This window comes from Triturus cristatus, chromosome 8 (assembly GCF_964204655.1).
Source record: "Triturus cristatus chromosome 8, aTriCri1.1, whole genome shotgun sequence".
NCBI lineage: Eukaryota > Metazoa > Chordata > Amphibia > Caudata > Salamandridae > Triturus > Triturus cristatus.
The window spans coordinates 756,584,833-756,604,840 of NC_140591.1; the positions used below are offsets into that span (position 1 = coordinate 756,584,833).

General features: G+C 45.6%; 1 protein-coding gene across 4 annotated transcripts in view; it reads left to right on the forward strand.

The window, feature by feature from the left end:
• The window catches only part of MID1 (midline 1), a 635,531-nt gene that overhangs the window by 200,513 nt on the left and 415,010 nt on the right, over nt 1-20,008 (forward strand). For 2 of the 4 annotated variants that reach the window (XR_014967780.1, XM_085622186.1), the window contains exon 1: nt 7,432-8,027. The exons of the other annotated variants lie outside the window; for them this stretch is intronic. The gene's annotated coding sequence lies outside the window, so the exon portion shown is untranslated. Of the gene's footprint in view, nt 1-7,431; nt 8,028-20,008 lie in introns of those variants that run through there. 4 annotated transcript variants of the gene reach the window in all.

Here is a 20,008-nt window from a genome sequence, read left to right on the forward strand (position 1 = left end):
ACTGGGTCATTGTGCTCTTTCAAATACTGGCCGACTTTTATTCTGTACATAAAAACTTTTGTATTCACTTTGTATATATTGTACACTAATTGTGTCACCTGTGTCACTTTGTCACTGATTCACCAATTCACTTTAATCTTTATAACTTTGGTAGCCATACTTTGCAAAAAAAGAATGTTATGGGTGTTGATATAAATGAGGCAATTTATATATAAAGAACATTCTGCCACCCTACAAATCTGATTTTATTGTGATTTGTACATTGTCATTGTTTTATGTGGTCCTGTTAATTTAATTATTCTTAGGATTTTCTTCTATCTGATTAATGTACTTAGGTTCTTTTTTGATTCATTCATAACACAAAACAAAGCAATTGTTTGGTCATACCCGACAGAACCACTGTATTTCGTATCAAGGCTTATTTCAGAGGCAGTGTGTCAAGCATTTGCACATAACCAATAGTAATACAGTGAAAACACTACAAAAGGACATCACATGAGTTTTAGAAAAATATCCAATATTTTCTCTGTGCAAACAAGACCACAAAAGATAAATATCCACCATACAGTTCTCAGAAATATCAATAATCAAAAATAAACTTAAAATACAGTTCCTTGAAGTTGATAGCTCCGGGGCTATCACGGCATCGTGAACAACAAATCTAAACAGTTCTGGTGGATGTAAAACAGTACCTTTTACAAATGCAGGGCATCGGTGACCTCTCGTTGAGCTCCAAAGAGCCAGTGTCAGCTGGTGTCGGCTCCAGAGATAGGTGCTGGAGTCGTCGGGCCCTTGAAGTCACACGCGTTGCAGATCGAACTCCTCATGGTTGAAGTCGGGAGTGCCGGCATCAGCATGCATCTGGGTTGCAGTGCAAAGTGCAGTGGTGCCGTGCCCTCAGGTCACGGTCAGGCAGCTGCTCGGTGATGGTCATCCAGCAGCGTCCGTGAGACCAGGGCTACAGTGCGAAGTGATGTGGTGCTCTTCGTGGTGCTAGCAAGTCCCAGTGTGAGCAGCATTGGTATCATTGCATAAGCGCTGTCATCAGCTGACAAAAAGGGGGCGATAGCGCCAGCATTGATAGATCAAGGCTGCAGTGCGCGATGCAGGATGAGGGTGTGCATCGAGTAACTTACGAGCGGTGCCCGCGAACCACGGTACAGGCAGCTGCGTCGATGTCGGTGTGGAGCATCGTCATCTGGGATACCAGGTCTGTAAGAAAGTTAATTATTAATTAGGGTGGATAGTGGTCAGCCACCAGTAATAAAGTCACCATCCTGTTAAGGCCAGTAAAGGTCTCTATGATTTAAACCTTAGTTTAGCGCTTGGAAGATATCGCACAGAGCAGGCAAGCTCAACTTAGAAACAATGTGTAAATCATTTAGAACTACTAAAACAATTAAAAATATAAAAATACAACACAAAAAAAATTCCACTCCTATTTATAAAAAGTAGAGTAAAACTTAATAAATAAAATGACAATATGGGGAACTAGAGACATGATTTTTTTTTTAAATTAAAAGAAAAAAACACCCAAAAAAGTAAAACTCCAACACAAGGTACTATTTGCGTTTGACCGACATGATTTCATGGCGACCACAATGGAGCGTGGGTCAGACGCACTAAGCTGGTTCCTCCTTGTCAAAGATTTTATCTTCTAAGTCTCTCAACTGGAAGTTGAAGTCCTCTAGTAGGGCATGGTAGTAGACCTTATCAGAGGGAGTCCTTTTGAAGTCAGGTAGCCGTTGGCCGAGTTCCAGGTGATACAGGCTGATTTTGGCAGAAAAAGATCAGAGCAGGAAAAGTTCAAATTTCATGCTCAGAGATGTCCTCTCACCGACCAGATACTTTTGGCACCATCACAGTAGTTCATATGAAGCCATTCAAAAGATTGGTTTCCATCCGTCATTGGTGATTGACACTTACATCATACTTTTAAAAGGTTGTTTTTCTCCAAAAACAAACTACTTGTGCAGGAGTTTATTGTTGGAACAGAAAAAAACTAATGGCCCCAACACCACAGGAGTATGAGTCATTTTTTTATTTTTAATGACCCTAACCACCAAGATATTTCTGGAAATGACAGTAAAAAAGCCACCCAACAGCCCATTCCAAATGGGCCAGACAGATGGCATACAGCTGTCAGACCATACTCCTTTGGCTGTTGGAGGAGGTTTACGGCAATAGAGTAAATTTTACTTCATCGACGTAAACCTAGCAGTCCATCCTACTCTAAATCGGGCGGATGGACCGAGAATTTGGAATACATGGCACTCCATTGCGACTGAGAAGCCTGTCCAACCAACTCTAAATCAGGAACTTAGTCTCTTTAATGGATCTTGGATTCCTCCAGCAGGGCAAGGCAGCAGGATGTATTTGGGAAGGTCAGACAAGCTTGCCGCAAGGTTCCACTGTAATGAATTTTCAGGCTGCAAAAAACTCTGAGCTGGACCAACCTGATTTTCTTGTCCAGCAAGATCGGGCTTTTGGGTGATTGACTTAAGTGGCTGGACCCTTTCCTCCGGAGGCCTGAAAGTCCACATTTTTCTAAGTTCAAACTTTTCAGAGGTTTCAGAATATGTCCATCTGAACAACACTAAGGCTTACAGGGCCTTAGGTACAGCACTTAGGAGTCAGGACTCCCTTTAGCAGAGGCAATCAGCAAGTTCCAGTCCTCTTCCAGTTGCAACTCGTCTCTCGAGTAAAAAGGCATCTTCTAGCTTGTTGCATCGCTGTAGCAACACAGGAGGTCAGCAGACTGATCCTTGTAGTCCACCTCTTTGTCCTTGGAACAAGTGGTATCAGGTCTGTCCGAACAGGTGCAGTCCTTCTTCTGTTCTTACACAGATCCAGAAAGATTGTGAGGTCATTGTTTGTACACTATAGTAGCCAATAGGTGGGGGTATCTCCAGAACACCCCCTAGCCAATGGGTAAAAGGTTCCTGTGGGCAACTCCAGCCACTTTTCCAGTACATCCTGTTTACCTTAGTCCAAACTATCCCAAGGTGGATTATTTTAAGGAAAATACAAGATGTCACAGGCCTTCTGACCTTGGGGGGAACTTGTCAGCCACCTGAATGTGTTTAGGGAAATGAGCAATCCTCTACTCCTAAGCTACACCAAACTGGTTTTTGGACCATCCCTCACTCCCATTGGGCTGGTGCCCATTCTGCTACAGAGAGCGTAGATGTCAAAGTTTCCCTTTCCTCCGGACTCCCCTTCCACTAAACTATGAATGGGCAGGCCTAACATCTGTCCCTTTCAAGTTAATGATGTTCCTGGAACCTTCCCAGCTGCTTTCTGGGGTGATAGGGATTGCATGCCCCACACCCATCCCATCCTAGCACCAGCCTTGAGCCATTATCCTTCTGGTGGGAGCACTTTTCACGCCTCATTAAGGTCAAGCACGGCTGGCAGGCTAATGAAAATCAGCCTCATGAAGCTTTAGGCAAGGAAAAGGTACGTTTTTTAAAGTTACTTTTACTAAATATGCATTAAAAATGTAACTTTGCCTTTGAATATGATTTTAGTAACTATTAAAAATAGTGGAGAAGCCACTTTTTTAGTTTGTCCTAAACCAGACATAGCACAATTAATATATTAATTGCACTCTAGTTTTCTTCATGGGGAAATGTAGACTCATCAGAAACACGAGAAAAACAGCGATCAAAGACAGAATATCAAACAGGCGCACAACAGCAAAGAACTCTTCAGCATCATCAAGGAGTTTGCCCAACCCACCAGCGAGTCTATTGACATCCCTCCCTCACAAGGCCTCTGCAACAAACTCAGCACCTTCTTCCACCACAAAATCAAGAACATTTACGACAACTTTGACGAAGACAACCAGCACACCGAACCCTCACCAGCCACCCCGACACCCTGAAGCCAACGATCAACAGCTGGACAGCCCTCACCACTGAAGACACACTGAAGACGATGAAGTCAATCCACTCCGGGGCCCCCACGGACCCCTGCCCCCACCACATCTTTAACAGAGCGGCCGACACCAGCGCACCCATGCCTCGCCACACCATCAACCGCTCCCTGGCGAACGCCTCCTTCCCCGGAGACTGGAAACACGCCGAGATCAACCCCCTCCTGAAGAAGCCCTTAGTGGACCCCACCGATTTAAAAAACTACAGACCCATCTCCCTGCTCCCTTTCCCAGCGAAAGTCATCGAGAAAGTCATCAACAGCCAACTCGCCACCTTCAGCCAAGAGCACAACATCCTCGAGTCCTCCCAATCTCTCTTCAGAAAAAAACACAGCACAGAAACCGCCCTCCTCGCCGCAACAGATGACATCCGCTCCCTCCTGGACAGAGGAGAAACAGTAGCCCTCATCCTCCTCGACCTCTCAGCGGCCTTCGACACAGTCTCCCACCGCACCCTAACACGCAGACTCTACGAGGCAGGTATCCAGGACAAGGCCCTTGACTGGATCCACTTGTTCCTCTCCGGCAGAACGCAGCGGGTCAGACTCCCTCCTTTCCTCTCGGACCCTACACCAACCACCTGCGGAGTCCCCCAGGAGTCCTCCCTCTGCCCCATGCTCTTTAACGTCGACTTGGCTCCGCTCGCCCCCATCGTCAGAACCCACGGACAAACAATGTTTCATACGCAGATGACACCCAACTCATCCTCTCCCTATCCAACGAACTCCACGCAGCTAAACACAACTTTCAAGAAGGCATGGAAGCATTTGCCAAATGGATGAAAAGCAGCTGCCTACAACTCAACACGGACAAAACAGAAGTACTCATCATGGGCTCACACCCCCACGCCTGGAACGACACCTGGTGGCCTCCTGCCTTCGGAAGCCCACCCACCCCCCCTCCCACGGACCATGCACCCAACCTTGGAATCATTCTGGACTCCGAGCTCAAAATGGACCGCCAGATCAACTCTGTCGCATCCTCCTGCTTTCACACCCTCCGCCTCCTACGTAAGACCTTCAAATGGATCACCCTTGAGCACAAAAAGACCGTCACACACGCCCTTGTCACCAGCAGACTCGACTACGGCAATGCACTCTACGCCGGAATAAACAAAAACCTCACCCGCAAGCTACAAAACGTCCAGAACGCTGCCGCAAGACTGGTCCTCAACCTGCCAAGACAACGTCATATCTCCCAGCACCTGTGCACACTCCCCTGGTCCCCATCGAGGCTAGAATCACCTTCAAGAGTCTCACCCACGCACACAAGGCCCTCCCCAACACCGGACCAGCCTACCTGAACAGCCGACTCAAATTCCATGCACCCCAAAGGACCCTACGATCAGCCCAGCTCTCCTACGCCGTGGTCCCCCACACCAGAAAGACCAGATCGGGAGACCGCTCCTTCTCCTTCTTCGCGGCCAGAGCCTGGAACGCCCTACCGCTCCACCTCAGACAGACATCACTTCCCATCTTCACGAGAAACCTCAAAACTTGAACCTACGACAGACCTCCTCCTTAATGGACTGGAACCTGCACGTCCCCTTCCCAGCGCCTTGAGACCCTTACACATGATTGATTGATTGTCTTTTTCTGTGGAAAATAGCTTTTGGGGGCTTGTAACTGTACGGACATTAACATTAAATATCTTTATGTACTACTTTTAAATACAATGCACTCTACCATGTAGGCAAAGAAGGCCCACATGGGGGTAACTTGCTAATATTTAAAAGGAATGTTTTCCCCTGGCAAAAGGTTTATTTTGGCAGGTTGGGAGGTGAGTTTTAACTGTAGTAGTCAGGGTGCATTGGTAGGCCTGAAGCCATGTTTTCCTTGACAAGTGATAAATGCCTCAGTCCACATGTGACATCTAACTTTCCATGCCATGGGTGTAGTTTCTACATCATATGTTATGGTTAGCTCATTTGGGCAGTGGGTGCAGCCAGGGTTCACACATAATGGGACAAGACCCAATCTTTGGTATAGACCATATATAATGGCATCACAGGAGGGATAAATATGGCAAGGATTGGCCAATGTTTACAGGTTTTAAGGGTCGAAGCACATACACTAGGCTCAGGGCGGAAGCGTCCCAGTGTGCTGAGTTTAAAAACCAGCAAGAAGATTTAGTCAAAAATAGGGGCAACCATTCAAAAAAGGTCATTTTCACACAAGGTCGCTAAAAAACAGAACTCTGTATTTTGACATAAAACCATTCACCTATATCAGAATATTTGTTGGACTTTCATGAAAGAATGTGGAACGTTTTGAAGTGCTATATTTAAAAGGATCAATTTTTCTATAAATTTGCATTACCAAAATCTGCCTCCTTGGGAAACAAGAACTGTGATTTATTTAAATTAAGACAACTGAAAAATGCATTATAACTTGTGTTTACAGCCCTACTTTCAGCTAATCATATTATGATGCGATATGGAAATCAAACAGCTCTTCTTCCAGAGAGGCATTGATTCAGAAATCAGAAATTGTACCTTTTGGGTGAAAATATGGTATAGTTAAAGCTGGCAGGCACAGAAGACTTGAGAAATTTAAAAACATCTCGAAGATTTTTTTTTTCGGAAGCTAATGTTGGAACAAGACAGATTTCTTTAAGGTTAAATTTTTGGACCGTGGAAATAACTTTTGAGGCTTTGTGTGGTCGTTTCCTGTGTGGTTGTGTGTTTCTTTGTCTGGCATGTCTGTACTTGTTCCCCTCATGTTTTCCAAAAACGTGTTTTAAAAATAAGCAAGTTGGCTTCAATTGTGCTTGAAATGTATTTATTGTGTAGTTTGCCATTATCCAGTGGGGTTCATGTTTCTGCACACTGTGGGTCAAAATGAAAAATAGAGTAGTTACTGGAATATACTATTTCTCGATTTTATTTGAGAGTTAGAATTGCTTCCCCCTCCCTGTTCTTGTCAGCATCCTTTCTCAGCTACTTTCTGCACTACACACCATACACACCAGGGTACACTGTGTTTACGGGCAGCTGACAGTGCCATGGGGGATTTTATCCTATAGCACTTTCATACCTGGGCCTCAATGACCAATCACGTTTTATGTCGTTTGTTCAGAGTTAAGTGTTGACATGGTTTGTGTGAGTTAGTGTGACCGTGAAATGAGTTTGATCTGTGTTGGTCACTCCTCTGTTTTGCTCAAGTGCAATCCTCACTCAAGGTAAAATTTAAGGGGGAGGGTCTGTCTAGATGGTGCCCATCGTATGACCATTAATAAATTACGTACGGCACGCACAGCCAGGTCTGTGTCACGCAGCGCATCCAGCTGTAGAAGCAGATAGGCCACCTGCCAGAATGGCCAATCAGGGCCAGACTGTGGCATATCATTAACCATTATTAAAATGACCTGTTTGCATGCTGTGTGACTTTTCAACCAACAGGTTACAGAAAAGTAACATGACATGGACATGAGGCATGTATCGGTGTTGGTGCCTTTCCTTCCGTGGTGCGTGGCAGTCTCACGCTTCCTGGAACACTCTCTGGAGGGTGGCTGTGACATAACCGTGACTGCGGTGTGCCGGGTGCCCTGCGGAGGTGTGGGTGGCACCCTAAGGTGCAGAGGTTGCTCCACTGGGCGCGCTCGCGCTTGAAGCCGCTGCCACCGCTGGGTACAGAGGAGCGCGTTGCAGGCTCGCGCAGATGAGCCCTGGCACCGCACCGAGTGACTTCCCGCTCTGTGGCCCCGGCCGCTGCGCCCAGCTGCTTTCAGCCCTTTAAACTCCAGCAAGCTTCTTAATCCCGCTGTGGGCAGGCCCTGCACGGCCGCTCCCCTCCCCCCGCCTCCCGATTGGTGACACCGCCCGGGCGAGTGGCGCAGCCCGCACCGGCCCGAGCCCTGCTCTGTAACTGGAGCTAGACGGACGGAGCGCTGCTGCCGCCTCTCCCCGGCTCCTGGACGTGGCGGCGAGGCTGCAGCCCTGACGACTTCCGCGCGGTGGGACGGATCAGGCCCCAGAGGAGACCGCCGCTGGCCCTCGGCGCCCCGGGAACCGTGGGTGGATTGTACCTCTGGGAAACTTCAGTGCGGTTTGGGCGGCCGGATGGATTATGGGATTCTAAACATGAGGCAGGTAAGTCACATGCGGAGACCGGCGAGGAAACGTGCCCACGGGCGCCTGACTGCAAGGAGGGCGTTTTGCAATAGGGTAATCTGAGTAAGTAACTCAGCGGGCTAATGCGCTTGTTGCAGCGATCATACTGTAACCTGAAGATTCCTGTCTTTAGTGGGGCTGGCACAGCTGCAAACTTTCCGAGGCAGATAAGTCGACGTTCAATTGCACCGATGGGTTTGAGTATGGCAAAAGCAACGTACATTTTGAACGCGATTAATTCTTAGAATCGTAGGGGGAGTACATGCGGCTGTTTCCGATCTTATGTGAGACTTCACTTTCTGCCAACCCCTTCAGGCTCAGAGCTGCCCCTTTGCAAGGCGGCTTTTGGGAGGAAAAAAGCATCGAATGAATGGGACTTTTCCAGTTTTGTTTCGCGGGGTTGGGCAGCGGTGTCAGGCAAAGGCATTGAGCGATTCTCTTGTCAGCAGGGCAGGCACGCTGTGCTTAAAATATGCAAATCCGGTGTAATTCTCTATGGGCTGAATAGAGCCCGGGATCTTACCATATGCCTTTGGAATAGATTCCCACTGTTCCAGCTACACTTTGACAGGCTGGTAATTGCAAGGGGCATTTGCTCAAGAATATAAACCGCATATTAACTATATGGAAAATAAAAATTCTAAGTGGTTTGTATGGCGGCATACAGTTTGGATAATGACTAAGAGGAGTGGGACGGTTGTTTTTAATTTAAAATGCGGATGCCTGCATCTGAACGCGTACCAAGATAATTAAGGAATGTATTTGCGACGTGTTGTATGGACTGGCAGCCGCGTCTCACAGAGCACATTCCCAGCTCCAGTAAGGTTGGCAGCTGAAGCGAGTGTGTAGTTTGTGCCAAGAGGCACTCTGCTCCAGTCTTTTGAGCCCTGCCTGCGTAAGGAAGTGTTGTCAGGCTGGGCTGCTCAGACCCCCTTCCCACACAGCGCCACCCCGCATTCTGAAAGGGAAACCAGTTTATGGAGCCCACAGGCGCGGGGGGGGGGCGGGGGGGAGGGGGATGGTTGTTCATTAGTGGCTGGAATTACGCGGTGCGAAGTCGGGCTGTTTCTTCATGTGTGTTGTTGTCTTCAAGCTTTGATCAGTTAGGTGGCAAATGGACATGCAATGTAACTATGGCAACCGGCCTGTGCTTTAAGCCCGGGACAAGAAAGGACAGTTGTTGAAAAAGAGGTTGTGCCTCAGTGTTCGTGTTAAGATACCACTTTTTATTGCTGATGAATTCTCATTAAAAGTACATTTATATACTAACATGCACGTGTCTGCTTTAACGCTGTCCAAGCGTATACAAGTCCAAATATAAGTTCATAAAGGTACCGCAAATGAGAAAAAACGTCAGTGCACTGTACCAAGGACTATAAAAAATGCGTCCGTACTTGCCCTCCACCTCCCAAAGAATGTGGTTAAGTAGGCCCATCGAAAGAATAAGTTTGCGGAGTCATAGATACATTGAAACACCCCAAAGAGAAACTTATTCCTCACCCTGCCTGTAGGTGACAGCGTTGGGCTGTGTATGAAATCGGAGGATCTCGCGAATCTTGGGAAATTCAGCCCTTGGTAGGTAATTCACACCCCCTCGCTAATAAAAAGTGCCAACTTGACCAGAGCTGGACTGTAAAATATTAGACTGCATGCGAAGCAGTCTGGACCGCATGTGTACCGGCCCACTAATGACAGCTGGTTTAAATAGGAAATAAAATGGCGCTCGACGCACTGACCTTTCAATATGACTTTCAAGTTACCAGCTGTACAAAGCGCCTAACCTCTCAAGTATGTCCCGATTCTCGGCGCTGTTTGGCTTTATATATATTATGTTTGAGTTTTGACTTGTATTGGTTTTGTTTTCAGAGATATGCTGAGGTCGAATGCCCAATAACACCCTAGCTCCGTGACACGACCCCGGGGCACCTAGTTGTGTTGACGGATACATGAGGGTGATTCGGAACACCCAGGATTCGAGGCCATAACTGGCTCTTAAAGTTGTCAGCCATTTTAGCGATGTTTGTTGTGACTATAGTATTCATCATGCCTGTTTTGGTCTGGGAGACATGTCATTGGTTTCTCTCTTGCACCTGCCACACTTTAATGGTAAGTGGTGAATTGTAAAGCAGTTTAGACCCAAGCATGAATAAAATTCCACTTAATTACGAACCATCGCCAAAATTGTTTTTATCAGATACCGAATGTCTTTTAGTGATTATTTTAGTATATTTGCTTACTGTTTTTTTTATATAGCGCTTCTTCTCACATTTTTGATTTGCTATATCTGTGAACAAAAGCCGTTAATAGTCTCAAATTTACCGCCCTCCTTAGGATGTTTTCGAGGATTTGAATTTGTGACCTGCATATCGCCTCCGATGTCGGGGGTGAGCGTTTAACTCGTAAAAAGAGGACTACCTATAGCAATGTATAGTTAGCTCATCTAACCCAACCACGTGAACAGAAAGTATGAAAAAACCCACACGTGCACATGAAGCATTTTCTGAACTGCTCTCGCGATGATTGTAGGGCCGGTCCAACTTGTTCCCTCCAGAAACAATATTGATTTTACTTTGCTCCGTAAACCGTAGTAAAAGTGAGCAGTGTGGCAGTTCCCTCCTCGCCCAGGGCAAATATATATATTTTTTTAAACTAGGATATATGAGCACAAGCTGTACACTTCAGTTTCGAACGCGCAAGAAAATAGTTTACTCCAATTATCTTCAGCCAGCCCTGCGGGCGTATTGGGTTTGAAGAGTAGGTGTCACAGCAAGACCCGAACTAGAAAAGACATCTCATGGCCCCGTAAACCACAAGAATCTGCCTGCCTAGAACCCTAGAATCAAGGCTTTTTGTTTGTTTGCAGTGTTCTATACCCTAGGCATTGGTGCACTTTACACGACTAGAACAACAACAGAGTCCGTGGGTCTATATTGGTCTACCTCAAACAAAAGCAAAACAGGCCAGCTACAAACCCAGATAAGGGAATCCTTTCAAAAGGGACCAAGTCCCATCACCCACCGAAGTGGCATGCTTCATCATCTGGGACCTCCCTTAACCGCACCTGGTGCGGTTAAAGAGCTACAACTCCTTCAGTTACTATAAGAAGGAGGAGCTCAAGGATGTTTTAACTAATACAACTTGGAGGGAATCACTCCCAAAGTAGGAGGAAGCTGCCTATAGTGTAGTGAAGTAGTTTACACGACAACAGATTACATTACAGAAGGCCAGACTGATTTTCTCGACAAGCTTAAATGATTTGCTAAGAATCAGAGTATGTTGCGCCGATGCCAGTACTCGAACCTGGGGGCACATTTATAAGCCCCTATCGCCACCAGAACAGCACTTTTTTGACCTTGTGGTGGTGAGACCGGCTTTGACATATATACAAGGCAGTGTTAAGCCACTTAACGTGGCTTAATGCTGCCTTGTCAGTGCTTAATTTGAGCCGGAGCTTTCCGGTGCTCAGCACCGGCAACTAATCATCAGCACTGGCGCTTATAGCACCTATTAAGGGCACACACATTTGGAAGGAAGGCAATTTTCCCCATAATCACCGAATGTTGAGCCACGCCGAGACTTGAACCCGGTTTCCCAGCTCCCAAATCTGCAGCTTTAGCCTTTAGGCCAAGTCCTCTCCAGAATAATAATTTCAGGGGCTCTAGTCGGGAGGCAGTTTGCACCAGCACATTACTCCTGTTAGCGCTGCCTCCTGTGGAGAGCCCCGGCACTTTTTACATTACAAATTAACCACTGTGCCTTGTAAATAAGACACCCTTTGGGTGGGCAATGGGTGTTGCAGTGGCCGTCCCGCTGCAAAACCCATTGATTTTGATGCTGCCCCATATTTACAAGATCGGCATGACTATGAGGCAGCGCCAAAATTAAGACCAGGGAAAAACTACCTGGTCTTAACATAGTGCAAGGAGGAGAATTGCTCTATTTCTTCTTGTTTTTGTGTGTGCTGCATTGTACAGCACACATAAAAACAGATAAACGTCATGCACAATTATTTATGTGCAGGAAGGTGTCCCTTCCTGATTTAAACAATCCTTTTAAAAATGACGAGTTGCAACTTCTAGGTGTGCTGCACAATGCAGCCCACAGAGAAGTTACAAATCGCCATTTAAGATTGTTTATGTGCAGGAAGGGACAACTTCTTGCACATAAACAATCATTCCCTACAACGGAAGCTATGTGCAAGGGTGCCTACGTTGGCGCTAGGCAGCTACATATAGCATCAGCGCAGGGGGAAACGCACGGCTGCACTGTAATGTTGTAAATACAGTGCAGCCCTGCGTTTCAGAAGTGGAGGAGCATGGCGTTAAGCCAAGGAAGCTAACGCCGCAGTCCGTCACTTCTTTGTAAATATGCCCCCTCGTTCCATAGCTATAACATCGACTACAGCTCTGACGCTAGGCCTAATTTCTAACCGCAATTTTACCATATATCTCATTATACCAGGCGATTAAGGATCGAGTTAAAACTGCGCACAAACAAATTTTCATCAAAACAATTCAGTATCCTCTAACAAAATCTGTGGGTTATGTCAATAATTTTATTGGCTGCCCCCCTTTAAATGTGATTTTGTCATCAAAATGAGACCACTCTCAAAGTTGTTCAGCAATGACCGATAAGGGCGAAATCTGTCAGTTTTCATCTTTGTGATGTAAGTATCATGTGCTGAGAGCAGCCCGAGGGGAAGGAAGCAAACAGTAAAACACCTCCATGCCATGGTGTGAAAAAATAAATCCGTACCATGCATTCACAACATATATGCAGTTAGTGATAAATGCCACACACCACCGCCCTCACCCAGAACAATATTGGGTCTGCACATTTTTAACACAAACATGAAAATGTGACTATTTATTGGTGGAGGAACCCAATAGGACTCCCCTCTAAAAATTTCTGCTGATTGCTGGGAAATAAGTTTATTCGTGATTCATAGCATGAGCTCATGGGGAGAAGGCCTGTTCATGCTCACTTACACTAATGCACGGGGGAAGGCGGAAAAGAGCAACAGTGTGCGGTACTCTGTAAAAACACATATTGCTTACTTTATGGCGGCACCAGGCAAGCACACCACCCTCCGATCACACGTAATGTTGTAAAATCCCAGTTTTATTAGCATTCCAATGGAACAGAGTGTTTATAAACTCCTGTACATCAAGGCAATTGCTCACCAACTGCCTTACAGGGTGCAGTCACTAAGGGGGTGGGGAGGGATTCCAATAAAGTAAGTTTAAATAAAGTACCTAACTTCGGCTTGGCTCATATATACACATATATTGCAAAAGCGTTTTTTTGCTCTGCTATCTCAGTTCTAATAGCAAATTGTAATGCAGTGGCGAAGGGCCAAATTATGTGGCAGTGTTAACTAAATAATTCGGCATGAACAATCAAATTATGTGGCGCTATCGTTTAGCTTTATTTCTATTTATGTTTCGTTACAGGTTGGCAGACTAGGCACGTCAGCCCCATAACATTGCTTGAGAAATGAACGTATACTTATTACGCTGATTATACTTTACATTACATTTCCCTCTAAGTAATGTTTGGAATTGCAAGGAAGCACGAGTCCTTTTTTTATTTTTATTAACAGTTATTGTTTCTGGTGCATAAAATGTGGATTTTGATGCTTATTGTACCAAAATCTGCATTGTTTTGCAAATACCATACACTTTTACCTTATTAAATTCAAGCAGGTTTGAACAGACAACATTTAACGAAGGGTGAGATATTTAACTCACCTGGTAGGTACCACCCAGCGCGGAATTGAACCCTTGAACGAACAGGGGTCTGCACAGGTATCTCAAAACACTGACGCACTCATAAACAGTGCCACATTAATGCACTTTTTTACATACTAGTATTCCTATAACACAAGCCTAGCCAGGAAGCAACAGTGTGGGATATGTTACCCAGGGTGTTGAGAAAGGATACAAGATTGTCTACATCAAGTGTAGAGTACATAATTGCATCATGTTTTTAGCCTATTTTTAGGCCCAGAAATTCAGTGATCGGTCTAGAGGAACACAATGTTGAGTGAAGCGCCGATGATGGAATTTGAACCTGGGTCCTCCTGTTCCAAAGTCAGCCGCTCTAGCCTCTAGGCCTCAAACAGACTTTACCTTTGGCCTCTGGAGCAGGCCACAGCAGGGCTGGCTGGACGAGCACCACCGTCCAGTCCCACGCGAGCACACCTATGCGGCCATGGAGGCGCTTACACGGTCAAGGTGTTTCATATTGGTTTCCCATAGCTGTGCTTTGCCTCGGCCTCTGTGGTATGGTAGTTTAGTGGTGAGATCTCTGTCCCTGCTGCCCCGGCCCTCCAAATGTCCAGAGCCTACACTTCCAAAGGAGGTAGAGTAGGGAGGAGCGAGAATTCAGCCTGGGATGGGGGACTCGCCATTGAGACCGTTTCTCATCAGGCAAACGAAAATATTCTCAAAAAAACACTCCTGATTCACACAGGACAAATTTATTCTTAATTACATCTTTGATCAATTTAATCAATTCTTAATTACAAATACTTTCGACAAATCCAACTGATCTAGACTCTGATAACCTAGTTGACTCTCCTTACTATCTAGACCATCAAGGATTGCTGGTCCTTTGACTGTTTCACCTACCTAAGTTATCACTCACCCCTCTAATGTATTATGTCTTAAATGTTTATTTTGATGCCTATCCCTTTATGTATCCTTGTACCATGTTTTTCACCAGTCTAGTTCTTTCATGTTGTAAAGTGCTCTGATACCCACGGGTCTATCTAGCGATATATATAACAAAATAGATAAAAAAAAACAGGGCAATTTCAAACACTTGCAAGCTTGAGAGTCAAATAGTGATGTCAATATATAGTCACAGGGAGAGATGGCATGGTCCCCATGGGCATTTTGCCTGGTGAGCCCAATGAAAAAAATTCTCTACCCCGCCTATGCCAGCGTGCTGTGTCTACCACTCCTTGAATCACAGGCGACACCGTGCCATCACAGTATATTCCAGTGTGTGAGGGTCCCATGGGACTATGTCTTATGCCTCGGCAAGCAAAGCGGAATGAGTATCCTCCCAAAGGCAACGCACAAGTAAACACTTGGCACTTGGCATAGTAAATGTTAAATGAGCTTGAAGAGTCTTGGGTTAAAGGTTAAAGACAAAACAGATTTAGCTTATGGTTACAGGACTAAAGGTGTTTGAAAGTGTCAGAAGACAGACAAGCATTGGCAAAGCCAATGCGTTCGCTTTGCATTTTGAGTGCCGACTAAAATATTAAAAAAGGATTCTTCACTGAAATAAATGGAAAAAAATATGTATACAGTGCTGCTATGAGAACACTAATTGAGAGTGCTTTTGAGATGTAAAATAGTTCCTCATGCATTGCAATGTAAGCACTCCCTACAAGGTGGATTGATACACCTAAACAGCAATAGATGAGTGAAAGGGTGAGTTACCCCTTTGAGTGGAGCCAAAACTCACTCTGTATAGAATGGGTAAAAACAGGCCTTGTAGACAGCTGTGCTGTTGAACCAGAGGTAAATATATTGTATCTTCAAATGTGGGCTGGTTCTTAATGATCAGACTGGTTCTCTGGCAGTAATATGTTATTGTAAGTTAAGCAGCCGTGGTCCATGCAGGTAACGGCGGTGGGGCCGGGTGGGGGGGATTCCGATGGATGATGCAGAGGGAAAATTAATTATGTATTTAATCTTTCCTCGAAATCCCCCCCGCCCCACCACCCAACCGTTGATACCCCCACGGACCGCGGCTGAAGTTAAGGTGCTATCTATTGCCCCAGAAGCATCAACATGACTCCATTGACAAAGCAGGGGATGATAAGGTGCCACAAAATGCATTTTGTTTCGGGTAGTAACATCCTTGGACTGCCCTTGCTCAATAACTGGCAGCAGGACACCGTACATTATTCACCCAAGATGCTCTGAATATGATTGTGGTAGAAAAATCTATATATCAAACAGCAACAGTTGCATGCATTTTTAATTCAACCTATTTTCCCCATGGTAATTTGAAATACACAGTCGTACATGTATTTACCATCTGCACATCCCCAGAGAAGGGCAGTTTGTTTAATTAAGCCACAGTAAAATGCACCAGTCAGGCCTGGCAGTGGTTGGTTCTGTGAGTCTGTCACTGAATTATCTTAATGTCGATCGAGGTCGGACTTGTGGCATGTGTGGCAGGCAGTGTTTTTAGTGTTAAGGGAGTGGTGCTTCATTTGATCTACTCAATGGGTATAAAAAGTTCTCTGCAGAAAGTTGCTGAGTGAGGCTGCTCTGAAGAGGGTTTCTCAGTTATGGCCAGTCATGGCTTCAGCTGAGATGTATGTGTGTGTTTCCAAAGAGAACACTGCTATTTGAAGCATAGCTTGTTGCTTATCACTAGTTTCACTGAAGAACTTGCAGTACATTTTAATTGAGGCCACTAGAATTCTTAGACTCCACAGCTGCACCATGCGCTGCACAATTATGGATTTAACTGATTGATCACCAAATCCCTCTCCTGCATCTGCTATTCATTTGTGCAGATTTTACCCAAGATGTATAGTGTAAATGGAACAAAAGTTAGTTAGGGCCCGACGTGGAACATGAAACACAGCACCGACTTCTTGCAAAAGTTATCTGGTCACATGTTGTCTGCAGATTGCCCCATTCAAACAGTAAAAACGTGAGAATTCTGCTCAGATGGTGTGAATATCCCATAATAGAATAGGGGAACAGTGTATGTCTTCAGCAGAAAATTAAAACCAGACATAATTGATGTTTGACAATTCTCTTTTCTTAATTAGTCAGTGTTTTTTTTTATCCACCGTTCCTGCAAATGTATGTTTACATCCGTGTTCTCAAACTAATAGTTGTCAAGATTCACTCTGAACTTAGTGAGAGTGCCCTGTAGTGTCAGTCAGTTGTATTGTGAACATGCTCAGCATAGCACTATCCCGGGGAGTTGCACCGCTGTTGCAAAGAGGGCTCCTAGACCAGAACACTTGTTTTGTGAACACACAGTAAAGCAGAACGGAAGATCTCTTTTAACTCCTTGACTGTCGTAATTACATATATAATACACGGTAAAAAAAGGTGTACCCGCCTCCTAGGCACGAGCCCTCTTACACGTGAATTGAAGCACCCTCCATTGCTTGTTCACACTTTGGAGAAAAAACTTGCCTCGTGGGATCACACACCCCTGATACTTAAGAGTTAAATGCAGCTGTGATGTGCACCATACAAGAAGTGCTTAGTGCAGACCTGTTTTTTGCTGAATGCAACATTTTATGTATTTTACAAATTATTTTAGTCTGGTTGGTAGACAGGATATAGTCTAATAAACGTGTGTTCTGTGCTTCCATCCAAGACAAAATGGGTCTTTTTCTCATGCAGAACTCGGCTTGTTATTTGTCCGGCTCAATCTGGGAATATCTGGCTACTTCACCCCAATTTCACCCTTCTTGCGTCAATGTCCCTGAGGCGGTTTGGGAGGAAAGTATATTGTCTTACATTGTTTTTTCCCGACTCTCGTGTATCCGCAAATCTTCGATTGCGATTTGCTCCTGATGTACGTCACCTGGCCACTCACTGCTCAGTCCCGTTCTGCATATGCAGATACAGGCATTTGAATATTTTGCAGCTTTCCACGCCCACCTCATTGCACCTACTCGCATCTTTAGGGTTTGTACACACTGTAAGTCCCAGAAGGCGTCTTTCATGGGTGGCACAGGCTTGCACAGTGTTAATCTAGAGATATTTTCTGGATGTCTTTATAAGATAATATTAACACACACAGAAAGTAAATCGAATGAATTCGCATAGCCATTGGTTGTCTTTCCATTCATAGATGCTTCCCTCTTGAACCTGTGTTTTACATCCCTCCCTAGACGCCTTGCCTCTGTCTGGTCGTCACGTGTTGTTTAGGAACGGGTGGGCGCTCTGGGGCACTTGTACAGTTTTAGTCTAGAGGCAAAATACTTGCAATCTTGTTTACTAGGCAGTTGGCGCCGGCGTTCAGCTTAGGTGACCGTGTCTACAGGTCAGGGTGAGACTGGCCTGGCAATCTGGCAGTGCCCAAAGGGCCAGTGTTTGGGCCGGATTTGTGGCTGTGTGGGGGCAGGTTTTGTGGCGTCATTAAACATCTCGGAGCGTGAACGCGCCTGCTGAGAAGCACTGTGTGAACCCTGTCAATGAACATGTTCAAATCCAGAGTATGGTGGCTGCGCAGGTACATAAAACCCCATGCAGATCAGCAGAGGCGGAAAAGCGCGACCAGTTGATGGGACAGAGGGGTGGGGGCAACATAGAACAGTGGTCTTCAAACTTTCTAATGCTGCGCCCCCAGTATAAGAAAAACAAGCATTGGCATAGCCAATAGGGCTCGCCTTTGGGACCTTATAAGTGTTTAGCCATGCAACAGTTGCATAACTAAATACTTATAAGGTCCCAAAAGCGAGACCTATTGGCTATGCCAAGCGGCCGCGAAAGTGATAGTAATCCCGGTCAAGGGGGGCGCGCGCGCACCCGCGCACATGCACTGTAGCTCTAGGCTGGCCTGGTAGCACTTTTTTTGGAGCCCTCTCAATAAGTCTCGCCAGACCAGCGCGTGCGCTGGGTCAGGCGAGACCTAAAAAATAATTGCCCCCACAGAATTTATTACAATTATTCTTTTAACTGTTAATATGTCTAGACTTATTTGAACATTACAGTTATGTTAAACCTTTTAAAAATACAATCAAATGCATAATTGCCAAACCCCCTATTCTGGTTCTCTGGGCGGTACTAACGTGTAAAAGTATCCACAGTGTGATGATCCGTAATTGGGGCGGGAGGTTTGCAGAATATTAGGAGTCCCTTCCCCTTTGGCACATACTCCCAGCCAGATAGAAATGACAAAAGATGCTAGTGATGGCCCATTACAGAGCGGCGCACTGTTTTCATCTAACAGAGCACTGCTATCAACATGATGCTTCTTTTAACCAGAGCCTGGTGTCCCCTCTGGGTTCAGTTAATGCGCCTCTAGGGGGGCCCGAAACCCAGTGGGAAGACCCCGACATAGAAAGACTGAGGAAAATGCATCGTGGGTGCATTTTTCTCATTGAAGACTAGGTTGATGGATAAAAAAGCTTTTGAGTGGAAGAGCAGGGTTGTGTGCATGTTTTTATCTTTTTGATTTGTAAGGAGCGTTGTGAATATTCACTACAAGCACTGCCTGCAGCAAGCTCTCTGTGTGTAGCCTCCCTCTACTCATAAACCACCCAGAAAGCATGTAGTCCCACAACAAAACATAGCGGGTGCCCTTCTACAGACTGACAAAAGGGCCTTCACTTTCGTAACTCACGGATACTAACATAACATAGCGTGTATTTGTAAAGCACACGTTCACGCAAGGGTATTTTGGCACGGAATAACAGATGTTTATTGTTACCCAAGTCAATGGTACTAATTTGATTGACCTCAGAAGGATGAAAGGCTAAGCGGACCCATCAGTCTTCAAACCTGTGATCATGAGGTTGAACACAGGCCCCTACAGTGGATATACTAGTCCACTAAGCCACCAGACCCGGCTCATAGCCTTAGATTTAAAGGGTGCAGGCTTCCCTGCACCACACACACTGCTTAGGCCTGTTTACGCCTCCTGTCAGCACATATTAAAAAGTTCAGAGATGCTCAATTTGCAAATAGTGGCCATCTTTTTGCTCCCTAAATTTGCAAATTGAAATCACTTTTCTATTGGTCTCCAAACCTATTTTCTGCCCTCGCCCGACCCTGCTCTATATCCAATGAGCCACATGCTCACATGCCCTGCCATCACTCTCCGGGCAGAATATTTCCAATGCCCCCTGAACAGTGCTGTCTGCTGGTGGTTAGTGATCTGCTCTCAGGGGTTGTGTCTAACAACGTGTCGGCATGTGCTACCGCCAGTCTGCACACAGAATATTTCAAATAGCAGCGCGA